The sequence below is a fragment of the Bos taurus genome, chromosome 18 (assembly GCF_002263795.3).
Source record: "Bos taurus isolate L1 Dominette 01449 registration number 42190680 breed Hereford chromosome 18, ARS-UCD2.0, whole genome shotgun sequence".
Taxonomy (NCBI): Eukaryota; Metazoa; Chordata; class Mammalia; order Artiodactyla; family Bovidae; genus Bos; species Bos taurus.
In genome coordinates this window covers 38,447,346-38,461,297 of record NC_037345.1, presented here as the reverse complement: position 1 = coordinate 38,461,297, position 13,952 = coordinate 38,447,346, and the positions used below count along the sequence as shown (strand labels likewise).

Sequence of the window (13,952 nt, the reverse complement as noted above, 5' to 3'; positions counted from 1 at the left end):
TGCAACCCTATGGACTGTAGCCTGCCAGGCTGCTCTGTCCATGGGATTCTCCAGACAAGAATACTGGAGTGGGTTGCAATTTCCTCCTCCAGGGGATCTTCCCGATCCAGGGATTGAACCCTCATCTTAGGTCGCCTGCATTGGCAGCTGAGTTCTTTACCAGTAGTGTATAAGTAAACCTAAATAAATACATCATTTTCCTGACACTCGTATTTAATTGATATCTTGAGATGTACCTCAGAAGATGAAAATGTAATTAGAGCATATCTAACTTTTTCTTTCTGGGCTTAGCTTAACTGTCTTGTCTTCATTAAAGCCATCCCTGACCCCCTGCTGAGGAGGTAGGTCCTACCAGTTAATATTCTCATAGAGCACTGCTCTTTCTCTTCATATCTCTTGCCAGATGTTTATTTATGTAGATATTTGTATAACTATGTAATATCTTTACCACCACCCCTAACCACATATAGAATTATTATCTAAGGCAGAATCTTAGTAAGCCCTTAATGAATATTTGATAATAGAGTAGATGAATAAAGAAATGAATAACTATTTAGCATTCTTTTCTCTAATATTGGAGAAGGAAATGGCAACCCACTTCCCTGCAAAATCCCATGGACAGAGGAGCCTGGTAGGCTACAGTCCATGGGTTTGCAAAGAGGCAGACACAACTGAGCGACTTCACTTTCTTTCTTTCACTTTCTCCAATATACTGATCCATCGGTACTACTAACCCCTACCTCTGAACATGTAGCTTTAGGGGACTCCCTTTAACCATTTATTCATCCCATTTGCTTAAACCTTTGATAAGCATAAGTGTCAATATCATCCTAATCCATTAAGCAGTCTTTATTGAGAGATTTTTTTCCTACCCAGTTAGAAGGAATTTAACCATCTTAAAGTAAGATCCAAAAGAACTTGTAAAAGGTTGCTTGGTGAACTGTGTGGCTCAGAACTGAATTACTCTACAGTAACAACCCACAGTCTGTCCCTCAGCTTTCATGTAACTGGTATGATTCTACTTTATTTCAAATGAATTGCCCACTTTGAGACAGGGAAGTAAGGTGTATGACAAATGGCAGTTACCTCATGACATTTTGTTTAGCTAGCTTTACACAATTCCATCATCTTTAGGCTGCTTAAGGATGTATATGCCCTATGTTGAGTTTGTCTTTGGAATTCAGTCTCACCAAGAACCCTCAGTTCTGGTTCTGTAGCACCTGACACTGACTTTCAGTTACTTTGGTTCGCAGTGGGACTGCTTTCTCTACTACATTTGAGAGTAGGAGGACTGTCAGAACATCTTAGAATAATTTCTGAATTGTACTAAAAAATAGAAGCATATCATTGAGTCATTTCCTCTCATGAAACATACGTGATAGTTAGGCCTGAAGTGAGCATCCAGTGACCTGGGTTTCACTCTTAGCCTGCCTCCAGCTTACTGTATCACCCTCATATACTTAATCACTCTGTGCTTCCACCTAGAACTTGCCAAGAGAATCTCTTTTAATCCCTACCTCTTACAGTAATATTAGAAATAATAAAATGATTCACCTCTCTGAAGCTTACTAAAATCCTTCAGAACAAAGTCTGTACAAAGATTGTTGAATGTATATGTATAGCATTACTGCTATTTCAAGCCAGGAAAAACAGTAGCATCTATTCAGGTCACCACCTCAGGAGGCCTCTTAAAAACAGGTTGACTCAGCTATGTGATAGCTTATGATTTTTTATTGATATATGTTCTCCTTTTTGCCAAAGAAAAACCTTGAGTCTGGAAGGAAGAATTAAAAATAGGAGCTTCCTGGGAAACTAGTGTCACAACGAACTGTATATCAGTTTGTTCTTTAAGCATGTATGGCAATTACCTTGGAATAGTAGGCCTTTATATTTTTTCTTAAGTGTTTTTCTTTATGCTTCATCATTCCTGACGAAAGAAACAAAGTAGTTAAGAGAAAAGCTATAAGTTGTTCTGAAAAGACACCAACTTCCTCAGGAAAGTAGTTGTCTCCAGCAATGCTCTGACCACAGGGTTGAGAGCTGCACTGGTCCAGTGAGTAAAGCATGGCCTTTTTGAATCATAACATGCTGTATGTTTTCTATTCCCACTGCTGCTGCCAGGATTTATTATCTCCTGCCCTGGGAAATCATAGCGCGCACGCGTGCACACACACACACCCACCCCACCCCACACCCTCATCCCTGTCCAGTGCACCCAGTGGGGGGGAGGGGACAGAAAAGACAAAGTCATTTATATAATGTGTCTCCCTGCTGAGCCCCTAATGGCCGAAGCTTTTGTTCTGCATTCAGTGGCTGCATGTGATGGGCAGGAAGCCGCAGTCTCCCTTTGTTCCATGGCCTTATTCAGCAATTTAGATCCATCATAAAAATCAAATATGCATGTTGCAATCGCCTTGCCTACAACAGCTTCAATTTTCACCTTTCTTTAATTTGAACTCCACAGGGGAAGAAAGAGAAGGAAGGGAGAAGGGGAGAATGAGGGAAGGAAAAAAATTGCTTTGTGTTTTTGCTCAGTGGACTGTGAAAATAGGCAGTAATGAAAAAATATATTTTAATCTCATGATGCATCCCATTCAAAACAACATATACCAACCAAACCAGGCCAGTAGAATCCCTTCTGAAAATGCCCTCAAACCATACCAGTTGGCTAAAGTTCCAAAACTGGATGTGAAATGATAGGAAAAGAGAAAAGCATGAGAGTATTACAAAAGATTAGAAACAGGAAGACTGAGAAGGCTGGCTTTTGGGCTTGAGAAGTCATCCTGTTCAGGGAGGTGACATCTACACCACTTTTAATTATAGCCAGAAAGACTGTTTTACGTTCATATGACTGTCATGAATTTCTTTTGTAAAAGAAATGATTTGGGGAAAGGGTTCATAGAGGGAGTGAGAGTTTACATTTAAAGATATATTTCCTCTCCAAATAAAAATGAACACATTGACAGAGATGTTTTTGTCCACTTATTGATTTGCACACTGTTTTAAAAAATTTCCCAGAATTTCAAAGGATATGTTCCCTGGGGTTCAAATAAATTTGCATCAGCAGCTTTGATATTGATTATTTAGAAAAATACAGAAAATCTTCACCTATTTCATTGTTAAACTTAAGTGGTGACTTTACAGAAGACTTTGTGCCCTAATGTAAACAATATGGCCAATATTTATCTTACTTATTAAAAAAATAAAAGATATGAAGAACTATGCCTCTTTATGCCTGGTTTCACTTACTAATACAGATTTTGAAGGCTTAAGCTAAAGTTGAAGCTGACCAGTTTTGAAGAGTCTTTGCCTGTTCTAATAAATGGAGCTCTTTCAGGGTAATTCCAGGGAGATTTGCTGGAGGCAACATTAGACAGACATTGAACATAATATAGGATGGATGCACACTGAAAGAGTGATCTTGGTGATCATTCAAGGTTGAAAAGCCTTTGATTGTCTTGAGTGGAGCTTCTAGAAGATGTACTGAATGAGTCTGGGATCAAAACCAATTTCACAAGTTTGATCCAGTTGTAATATGGAAATCCACCAGATTCTGCCATGACTAATTAGAGATGTGTGAAGAAGGTTTCTCTTTCCCAACATTATTGATTTTCCTTTCAAACCCCCCAGTTTCACAGAGAAAATCTCTGGCATTTAAAAGTGTTCAATTTAGTACAGTTCACTGATGCATGTAATCTTTGCTAACTGCATCCCATTTTCTCTGAACTTGGTTTTTCAGGCCCTCTCATGTTCTGAATGTATTTTAAATTTGCTTTAGGTTTTGAGTGAAATAAAAAATGTGCCCAGGACATGTGAGCACTGAGAATAAATTTAATATTGGTTTTTATTTTAGTTGTAATTTTCCCCTTCCTTCCGTTGGAAATACAGGAAAATTTTCATGCCCATAAAAAAAGTGTAGTTTTAAAACATAGATTCTGCACAATTTAAGCTTACATATGAGTCAAGGGATTTATGTCTTGAATCTTATCTGTTCTGGAAAAAGTGAGAAAATTAAGATGGCTAATAGTACTTGGAAATTTTTAACATTGGAGGAAATCTGTGATTGAATAGTATAACTCAGGCAAAAGCTATGGCTATGGCCATAACTATGGCCTTAACTCCTCTCTCCCCACCCCATCTTTTAACACTGCCCCACATCTCTTAGAATATTGTGAACAGATAGACTGGAAGGAAAGTTATGACCAACCTAGACAACATATTCAAAAGCAAAGACATCACTTTGACAAAGGTCCTTCTAGTCAAGGCTATGGTTTTTCCAGTGGTCATGTATGGATGTGAGAGTTGGACTATAAAGAAAGCTGAACACCAAAGAATTGATGGTTTTGAACTGTGGTGTTGGAGAAGACTATTGAGAGTCCCTTGGACTGCAAGGAGATCCAACCAGTCCATCCTAAATGAAATCAGTCCTGGGTATTCATTGGAAGGACTGATGTTGAAGCTGAAACTCCAATACTTTGGCTACCTGATGCGAAGAGCTGACTCATTTGAAAAGACCCTGATGCTGGGAAAGATTGAGGGCAGGAGGAGAAGGGGATGACAGAGGATGAGATGGCTGGATGGCATCACTGACTCAGTGGACATGGGTTTGGGTGGACTCCGGGAGTTGGTGATGGACAGGCAGGCCTGGCGTGCTACGGTTCATGGGGTCACAAAGAGTCAGACACAACTGAACGACTGAACTGAACTCATACCCTGTAACTTCTCATTAAAGTCCGGTCCATATGCCATTTTGTGTTTTCAACTTCTCTCATATGAGGAAAGATGCTTAGACAGATGTATCAAATGATAAACACTGCATATTGGAGAGTGAAGCCTTTTCTCTTTGAATTTAAGATTATTTAATGTGTAAGGTTTATCTTTAATTGAACATTTTCCTCTCCTCTTTCATATGGGAACTTTTTAACTTTTGGTCCTTCGTTTGTTCTTCTTAAATAAATTGTGGAAGCCATAGAGGTAAAAATTGTTTGACTATTTTCTTGACCAGTCTTCCTTTTCAGGCCACCTGGTTTACATTTCAGGTCATTCCAGCTGCTAACATTATTCTTGCCTATGCTTTAAACATAAATGTTAGATATCTTTTCCCTTTAAGATCTTAGAGTCCTCACAGTGCCTCTTTCCCCTCCGTGTTAAATACATGTTGAACTAATGACAAGTCTCAACATAAACAGTCTGTATATATAGATTCTGTCTCTATATATACAGTTTTATAGAAATTTAGGGTATAACCTCTAGAATTATACTTCTCTGTTCAAATTCTGTTTCCATCCTTGACCAGCTCTATGACCTTGGGAAAGTTAAACCTTTGTATTTTCGTTTGTAAAATGAGTATATAAGAATAATAGCGTCTGATTCATAGGATGGTGAGAGTTAAATGAGATTCTGTGAAATGTTGTTTCAGGTTGGGTTCCTAGGGAAACAAACTCTCAGGTCAAAGTTAACATTCAGGATGTTTCTTATTTATTAGGGATTACTCTTTGGATTAACACCTGTAGGAAATGAGCTGCACTGCATCCCAGCGAAGACCTCAGCCAACCCCACAGGTAAGTTTTTTCAATGAGACCTGGTAGTTGAGGGCTGTCTTCTTTTGGAACTCCCATCAACTAGTCCAATAAGTCCTTCATTCCTGAGGGGGATCTAGGTCACATGTTACAGTGTCTTCCAGAAGTTATTTAGTGAGTGTTCAACAAGTATTAGTTATATGGCAGTACCAGCATATATTTACAGGTGAGACCATTCTCATTTTTCATGACCCCAGTCAGTTGCTCCCATTATATATTTTGATTACAAGGGGCAATATAGTGTTGTGGTAAGAGCATAGCTCTGAAACAGGACCTCCTGTGTTTGAGTTGCATTTCCCCAACTCTTTTAATAGTGCCTACTAGCATGTGATATACTCTATTGTGCTTATTGTTGTTAGTATTTTCTTTTTTCTCAAGTTAAACATGTAGTCAGAAAGTACTTTGGAATCAGAGAATTCTTAGTTTAAAACCCAGCTCTTTGACTTACCAACTCTTTTGATCATGGGCGAGTTATTTAATGTGATACTCAATTTTTACGTGTGTAAAATAGGAATAATGATGTCCTTAAAAGAATGCACTAAGAATATAAAGGTGTTACAAGCCTCTGTTTCAGTTCCTTATCTGAAATACGGAAATATCTTATACTTGCGATGTTGTAAAGACTGTACATTACGTGAGTTCATATATGAAAAGCACATAGAATGATGCTTGACATGAGGTACACATTCAGTTAAGTGTTAGCTATACGACAACTGCATAAAGCCCTCTACATAGTGCCTTGCAAATAATGAGCACTCAGATACTATTTTTGGAGTCCGTCAAGGATGTTTAATTCTTTCCATGTAGCCTTTATTTCCTATTTTATCTGGCCTGCTATTCCTTTGTTTTTGATTTGTTATATATATATAATATATTATTATATATAATACTATATTATTATATAGTATTATATATTATATATAATATATATCATTATATTATATATTATAATAATATAAATAATATGTATAATATATTATATATATAAACCTTTGTTTTGATTATTCCTTTCCTCTTCCCTCACTTCCTTAGAGTTCTAGGATGTTACATGTAGATCAACATTAAATCATATTTTTGTAACACAAAAAAAGTTACTTTTTTTGTTCTTGAGATAAAAAAACTGATCAGGGATTAAACATTATCTTCAGGTACAGGAAGGCTCTTGTTATGGAGATGATGGTTGCCAGTTCTTGTCCATCTTCAGGACAGAAGAGAAATAGACTTAAATGTAGCATAAGTACTGTATGAATGACAAAAAAGAATGATAGAAAAAAAAGAATGATAGAATCTCCAACCCTAAGAGAGACTAAACATGAAGAATGTTCTTAATTTACCTACAATGGCTGTGTATATGTGTTCCCAGCCAAAGGAAGGAGATTAAGTTTTTCCTATGCATAATGAAAATGTTATTTAACATTTAAAATTTTTATTTTATATTGTTGTATAGTTGTTTTACAATGTTGTGTTAGTTTCAGGGGTACAGCCAAGTGATTCAGTTGCACATTCATATATATATATATAGTTTTAGATTTTTTCCAAAATAGGTTTTTATAGACTATTGAGTAGAGTTCCATGTGCAATACAGTAGGTCCATATTGATTATTTTATATATAGTAGTGTATTAATCCAAAACTCCTAATTTATCTTTCCCCCTTCGACCCTTCCCCTTTGGCAACCTTAAGTTGTTTTTCAGTCTGTTTTTAAAATAAATTCATTTGTATCATTTTTTAAGATTCCACATAGAAGTGGTATCATGATATTTCTCTTTCTCTGCCTGACTTCACTTAGTATGATAATTTCTAGGTCCATGCATTTTGCTGCAAATGGCAATTTTTCATTCTTTTTTATGTATTTATTTACCATATCTTCTTTATTCATTCCTCTGTGGATGGACATTTAGATTGCTTTGTTGTCTTGGCTATTGTAAACAGTGCGTCAAGAACATTGGGGTGCATATATGCTTTCGAACCATGTTTTTTCCCAGATACATGCCCAGGAGTGGGATTGCTGGGTCATATAGTTGCTATTTTTAGTTTTTTTAGGGAACCTCCTTACTGTTGCCCACAGTGGCTGTACCAGTTTACATTCCTACCGACAGTATAGGAAGGTTCCTTTTACTCCATACCCTCTCCAGCATTTATTATTTGTAGACTTCTTGATGATAACCATTCTGACTGGTGTGAGATGACATATCATTGTTTTGATTTGCGTTTCTCTAACAATTAATGATGGTGAGCATCTTTTCATGTGCCTCTTGGCCATCAGTGTGTCTTCTTTAGAGAAATATCTGTTTAGCTCTTCTGCCCATTTTTTGACTGAGTTCTTTGTTTTTTTTTTTAATATTGAGCTATATTAGCTATTTGTAAACTTTGGAGATTATCATTTGCAAATATTTTCTCCCATTTTTTCTGTTGTCTTTTCATTTTCTTTATTGGTTTCCATTGTTGTGCAGAAGCTTTTAAGTTTAATTAGGTCCCATTTGTTTATTTTCATTCTCTAGGAGGTGGATAAAAAAGATGTCACTGTGATTTGTGTCAAAGAATGTTTTGCCTATGTTTTCCTCAAAGAGTTTTATAATATCTCGTCTTATGTTTAGGTCTTTAATCCATTTTTAGTTGATCTTTGTGTATGGTGTTAGAGAATATTCTAATTTCATTCATTAACATGTAGTTGTCCAATTTTCCCAGCACTGCTTGCTGATGAGACTGTCTTTTCTTCCATTGTATACTCTTGCCTCCTTTGTTATAGGTAAATTGACCATAGGTGTGTGGGTTTATTTTTGGGCTTTCTATCCTGTTCTGTTGATCTGTATTTCTGTTATTGTTCCAGTACCATACTTTTTAAAATGACTGTAGCTTTGTAGTATAGTTTCAAATCAGGCATCCTGATTCTTCTAACTTTGTTTTTCTTTCTCAGGATTGCTTTGGCTATTTGGGGTCTTTTGTGTTTGCATACAAATTGTGAATTTTTTTTTGTCTAATTCTGTGAAAAATACCATTGGTAATTTGATAGGGATTCCAGTCAATCTGTAGATTGCTTTTGACAGTATTGATTCTTCCAATTTAATAACATGTTGTATTTTTCTATTTGTCTATATCATCTTTGATTTCTTTCCATCAGTACCTTATGCTTTTCAGTATAGGTCTTTTATCTCTTTAGCTAGATTTGTTCCTAGGTATTTTGTTTTATTTTGATGTCGTGGTAAATGAGAATGTTTCCTTATTTGAGTATTGCTACCCAGCTTTCCTTTGATTTCCATTTTCATGAAATACCTTCCCCCTCACTTTCAGTCTGTATGTGTTCCTTGATTTGAAGTGGGTCTCTTGTTAACAGCATATATACTGGTTTTGTTTTTGTATCCACTTAGCCATTCTGTGTCTTTTGGTTGGAGTATTTAATTCATTTTCATCAAAGCTACTTATTGATATGTGTGTTCTTATTGTTATTTTGGGATTTGTTTTTGCAGGTCTTTTTTCTTGCATTGGTCTTTTGTTCTCTTGTGACTTGAGGACTATCTTGAGTGTTAGATTTAGATTTTGTGTGTGTGTGTGTATATCTGTTGGTTTTTGGTTTGCAGCTACCATGAGGTTTTGATACAGTAGTCTATAATCATACAAAATTGTGTTAGGTTCCTGGTCTCTTACTTTCAAATGTGTTTCCAATAACCTGCATTTATATTCTTGAAATATGTGTGTGGATGATTTCCAACCTTTCCTGTATGTTTACCTTTACCAGTGAGCTTCCCCATTTGTAATTTTCTTGTTTCTAGTTGTGGCCTTATCTTTTCCACCTAGAGAAGTTCCTTTAGCATTTGTTGTAAAGCTGGGTTGGTTTTGCAGAATTCTCTTTTAGCTTTTGTTTGTCTGTAAAGCTTTTGATTTTTCTGTGAATGAGAGCCTTGCTGTGTATTCTTGGTTGCATGCTTTTCTCTTTCATCACTTTAAATGTTTCATGCCATTCCTTTCTGGCTTGCACAGTTTCTACTGAAAAATCAGTTGATAACTTTAGGGGATTCCCCTAGATGTTATTTTTTTGCCTTGACTTGTTGATTTTAACATTTTCTCTTTGTCTTCAATTTTTGTTAATTTGATTAATGTCTGTCTTGGCATAATCCTCCTTGTGTTTATCTTGTATGGGACTATCTGTACTTTCTGGACTTGAGTGAGTGTTTCCTTTCCCATGTTAAACATGTTTTCAGTTATTATCTCTTCATATACTTTCTCAGGCCCTTTCTCTTTCTCTTCTCCTTCTGGGACCTCTATAATGTGAATGTTGATGTGTTTAATGTCCCAGAGATCTCTTAGACTGTTCTCATTTCTTTGCATTCTTTTCTCTTTTTGTTCTGTGGCAGTGATTTCCACCAGTCTGTCTTCCAGTTCACTTATCCCTTCCTCTGCCTCAGTTATTCTGCTGTTGATTCCTTCTGGTATATTTTTTAAGTCATTGTATTGTTTATCTGTTTGTTCTTTAAATTTTCTACCTGTTTGTTAAACATTTCTTAAATCTTCTCATTCTGTGCCTCCATTCTTTTTCTGAGATCTTGTATCATCTTTATTATACTTATTCTGAATTCTTTTTCAGGCATATTGCCCATCTATACTTTACTTAGTTGTTCTGGGGTTTTATCTTTCTTTTTTTCAACCATATTTGTCTCCCATCTCATTTTGTCTAGCTTTCTGTGTCTGTGGGCTCTTTTCCATAGGCTGCAGGATTGTAGTTCTTACTTATGGTGTCTGTCCCCTAGTGAGTGAGGTTGATTCTGAGGCTTGTTCAGGCTTCCTGGTATGAGGGACTGATCTCTGTCCACTGATGGTGGAGCTGGATCTTGTCCCTCTAGTGGCTGGGTCATGTCAAATGGTGCATCTACAGGTGACTGTGGGCTTAGAAGGACTTTAGGCAGCCTGTCTGTTGACAGGTGGGGCTGTGTTCCTGCCCTTCTGGTTGTTTGGCCTGAGGCTTTTCAGCACTAGAGCCTGCAGGCTGTTGGATGGGGCCAGATCTTAGTGCCAAAATGACAGCCTTCAAGAGAGCTCACACCAATGAATATTCCCAAGGGGCCTCCACCACCAGTGTCCTTGACCCTGTACTGGGCCATAGCCAACCTCCACCAACCCCAGGATGCCATCCAAATCCTGTAGATAGGTCTGGCTCAGGCTCCTGTGGAGTCACTGCTTTGCCCTGGGTCAGAGAAGAATCTGTTTTTTCCAGACCTGTAGAGTTCTTGCACTCGAGCCCCACTGGCCTTCAAAGCCAAATGCTCCAGGGGCTCCTCCTCTTGATCCCAGACCGCCAGGCTGGGTGGTCTGACATGAGTTTAAGAACTCTCACTCTTGTGGGAGAACCTCTGTGGCATAATTATTTTCCAATTTGTGGGTCACCCAACTGACAGGATTTGATTATATTGCAAAAGCACCCCTCCTATCTTGCTGTGGCTCCTTCTTTGTCTTTAGATGTAGAGTATCTTTTTTGGTAGGTTCCAGGTTTTTTTGGTGATGATTGTTCATCAGTTGTGATTTTGGTGTTTTCGTGAGAGAAGGTGAGCTCAAGTCCTTCTATTCTGCCGTCATATCTACAGTCCCTCAAGAAGATTCTAATGAGTCCTCTTCTAACTTCACAATCCTGTGATTCTTTTTTTCCTAAATATTTTAACTATAGGATGGGGTGGGAGGTAGGAGGGGGGTTCAGGATGGGGGACACATGTACACCCATGGCTGATTCATTTGAATGTATGGCAAAAACCACTACAATACTGTAAAATAATTAGCCCCCAATTAAAATAAATAAATAAAATTTTAAAAAAAGATCAAGGTGTGTACCTTGCTTGAGCTATAGTCTTCTGTTTTCATGTTGTCGTTCCTGGTTTTATAATAACTGATGCCTCTTATAAACACATCAGAAAGGATCTTGGTTTGGCACGGCCATCTACTATTTCTAACAATTTATAAACCTTTCCTCTTTACAAAAGTGTATCAGTTCAGTCAGTTGAGTTGCTCAGTTGTGTCCAACTCTTTGCAACCCCATGGATTGCAGCACTCCAGGCTTCCCTGTCCATCACCAACTCCTGGAGCTTGCTATAGTAGTAAATAATAAGGTAGCCATAACTTTCATTTGCATTCCAGCAAAAATAGCCTGAATAAATTCACCTTATTCCCACACAGGTTTTTAAAAATTACTACATTTTAGAGTTAAACAGTGCCAAGTGTTAAGATTTTGCATTAAATTGTTGTTTTGAAAGAATATGATAGTATAATTATGGCCTTTATAGTCAATCATATAGAAAATCATCTTAATTAAACAAAAACTGAAAGAAAAGAAACATTTTGATTTTTATTTCATAGGAATAAGAGGAAGAGTAGCTCAAAATAGATGCAAGATGCAGGCATCTGTAGAAATAAAAAAAAGAAAAATTCTCAAAAACTTAGACTTGTCTTTTGCCTATGGTGAATGTATTTATTTTCATGATTTCACCCATCAGTGCCGGAGAAGGCAATGGCAACCCACTCTAGTACTCTTGCCTGGAAAATCCCATGGTGGGCTGCAGTCCATGGGGTTGCTAGGAGTCGGACAGGACTGAGCGACTTCACTTTCACTTTTCACTTTCATGCATTGGAGAAGGCACTGGCAACCCACTCCAGTGTTCTTGCCTGGAGAATCCCAGGGACAGGGGAGCCTGGTGGCTGCCGTCTCTGGGGTCGCACAGAGTCGGACATGACTGAAGTGACTTAGCAGCAGCAGCAGCAGCACCCATCAGTAGTTCATTTATTTCAATTGTAGCAATTGCCTGCCAGTCTTCTCTGTTAGTAACTGACACTGAAGGGGGCCAGTGAAAGTGAGAAATGGTTCTGCTCCTGCAAGTTATAATTTAGCAATGTATGTACAAATAGTACAAAATACAGTGTTGCACTATTTGTAGAAGCATCTCAGTGAGCTTCCTGGAAAAGATGATATTTCAGATGGAACTTGATGGATGTGGATAGCCAGCGCAGAGAGAATTGTAACCAGTACCCCAAAGCAGAAAAGCATTTGGTTTAGTCAGAGAAGGATGAGTCATAGTTAAGCTAGGAAAAGAAACAAGCAGGTAGAATCCTGGAGCCAGAATCCCTGGGTAAAACTCTCAGTACTGAAGCCTATTATCTGTGTTCTTTGACAAGTGACTTGAACTCTGTAAAATGGGGATAATACTTTATCTGTAAAATGGGGATAATATTTTTACCTTCCTTACAATGAAGAATAAGTATAACTACCTAGAATAGTGCTGGGCACATAGTGTGTACTTTGTAAGTGTTAGAAGGTGAGAGAGTGGAGAATCTTCCCTGGAAGCCACTGAGCATTTGTGACCAAGAGGGTAAAAGACAAAAGAGTTATGCTTTGAGAAGATGATCTTGGTGGTAGTGTGCATAATTGATCATCAGAAAGACATTACTTAAAAGACAGAGGTCTGGGAAGGGGAAATGAGGATTTGGGCTGGGGCATTGACTGCAGGAATGAAAAAGAAAAGATGGATGCAAGAGATGATATAAGGTCCCCATGACACATGTACTAACTTTTACAACTCTTGATAGTATCTTTGTTTTTGAAACAGGAGTCATTTGGAAATAGGTCTAGTAACCAAGGTGGGAGGTTTTTGGTTCTATAAAGAAAAAGATGAATTTTTAAAGTAATTAGATGGATTTTGTCTGTCTTCCTAAAATGATACTAAAGCCCATTTCAAAAGAACTTTGCTAGAAAACAAAAAATGTGCAGTACACTTATCAGTGGAATAGACATATAATTTTCCCCACAGTAAGGGAAAATCCTCACTTAGTTGTATGAATGTTAGTGTCCTTAATCAGTAATATTGCATATACTAACTTTTTAGTGAAAACATTTAATAAAGTTTAAATTCTATGAGGCCACCATCACCGTGATACCAAAACCAAAGACAATGCACAAAAAAGAAAACTACAAGCCACTATCACTGATGAACATAAATGCAAAATTCCTCAATAAAATTTTAGAAAACAGAATTCAGCAACACATCAAAAAGCTCATACACCATGATCAAGTTGGGTTTATTCCAGGGGTGCAAGGATTCTTCAATATATGGAAATCAATTAATGTGATACACCATATTAATAAATTGAAAGATAAAAACCATATGATCATCTCAGTAAATGCAGAAAAAGCCTTTGACAAAATTCAGCACCTATTTATGATTAAAACTCTTCAAAAAATGGGCATAGAAGGAACCTACCTCAACATAGTAAAGGCCATATATGCTAAGCCTAAAGCAAACATTCTCAATGGTGAAAAACTGAAAGCATTCCCTCTAAGATCAGGAACAAGACAAGGCTGTCCACTCTCACCAATATTATTCAACATAGTTCTGGAAGT

At 37.3% G+C, this 13,952-nt stretch overlaps 1 long non-coding RNA gene across 1 annotated transcript in view; it reads left to right on the top strand.

Moving 5' to 3' along the window:
- The window catches only part of LOC101902904 (uncharacterized), a 168,305-nt gene that overhangs the window by 62,727 nt on the left and 91,626 nt on the right, over positions 1 to 13,952 (top strand). Inside the window, exon 2 of the long non-coding RNA XR_001502343.3 lies at positions 5,486 to 5,561. This is a non-coding gene — a long non-coding RNA (uncharacterized lncRNA). The remainder of the gene's footprint in view (positions 1 to 5,485; positions 5,562 to 13,952) is intronic.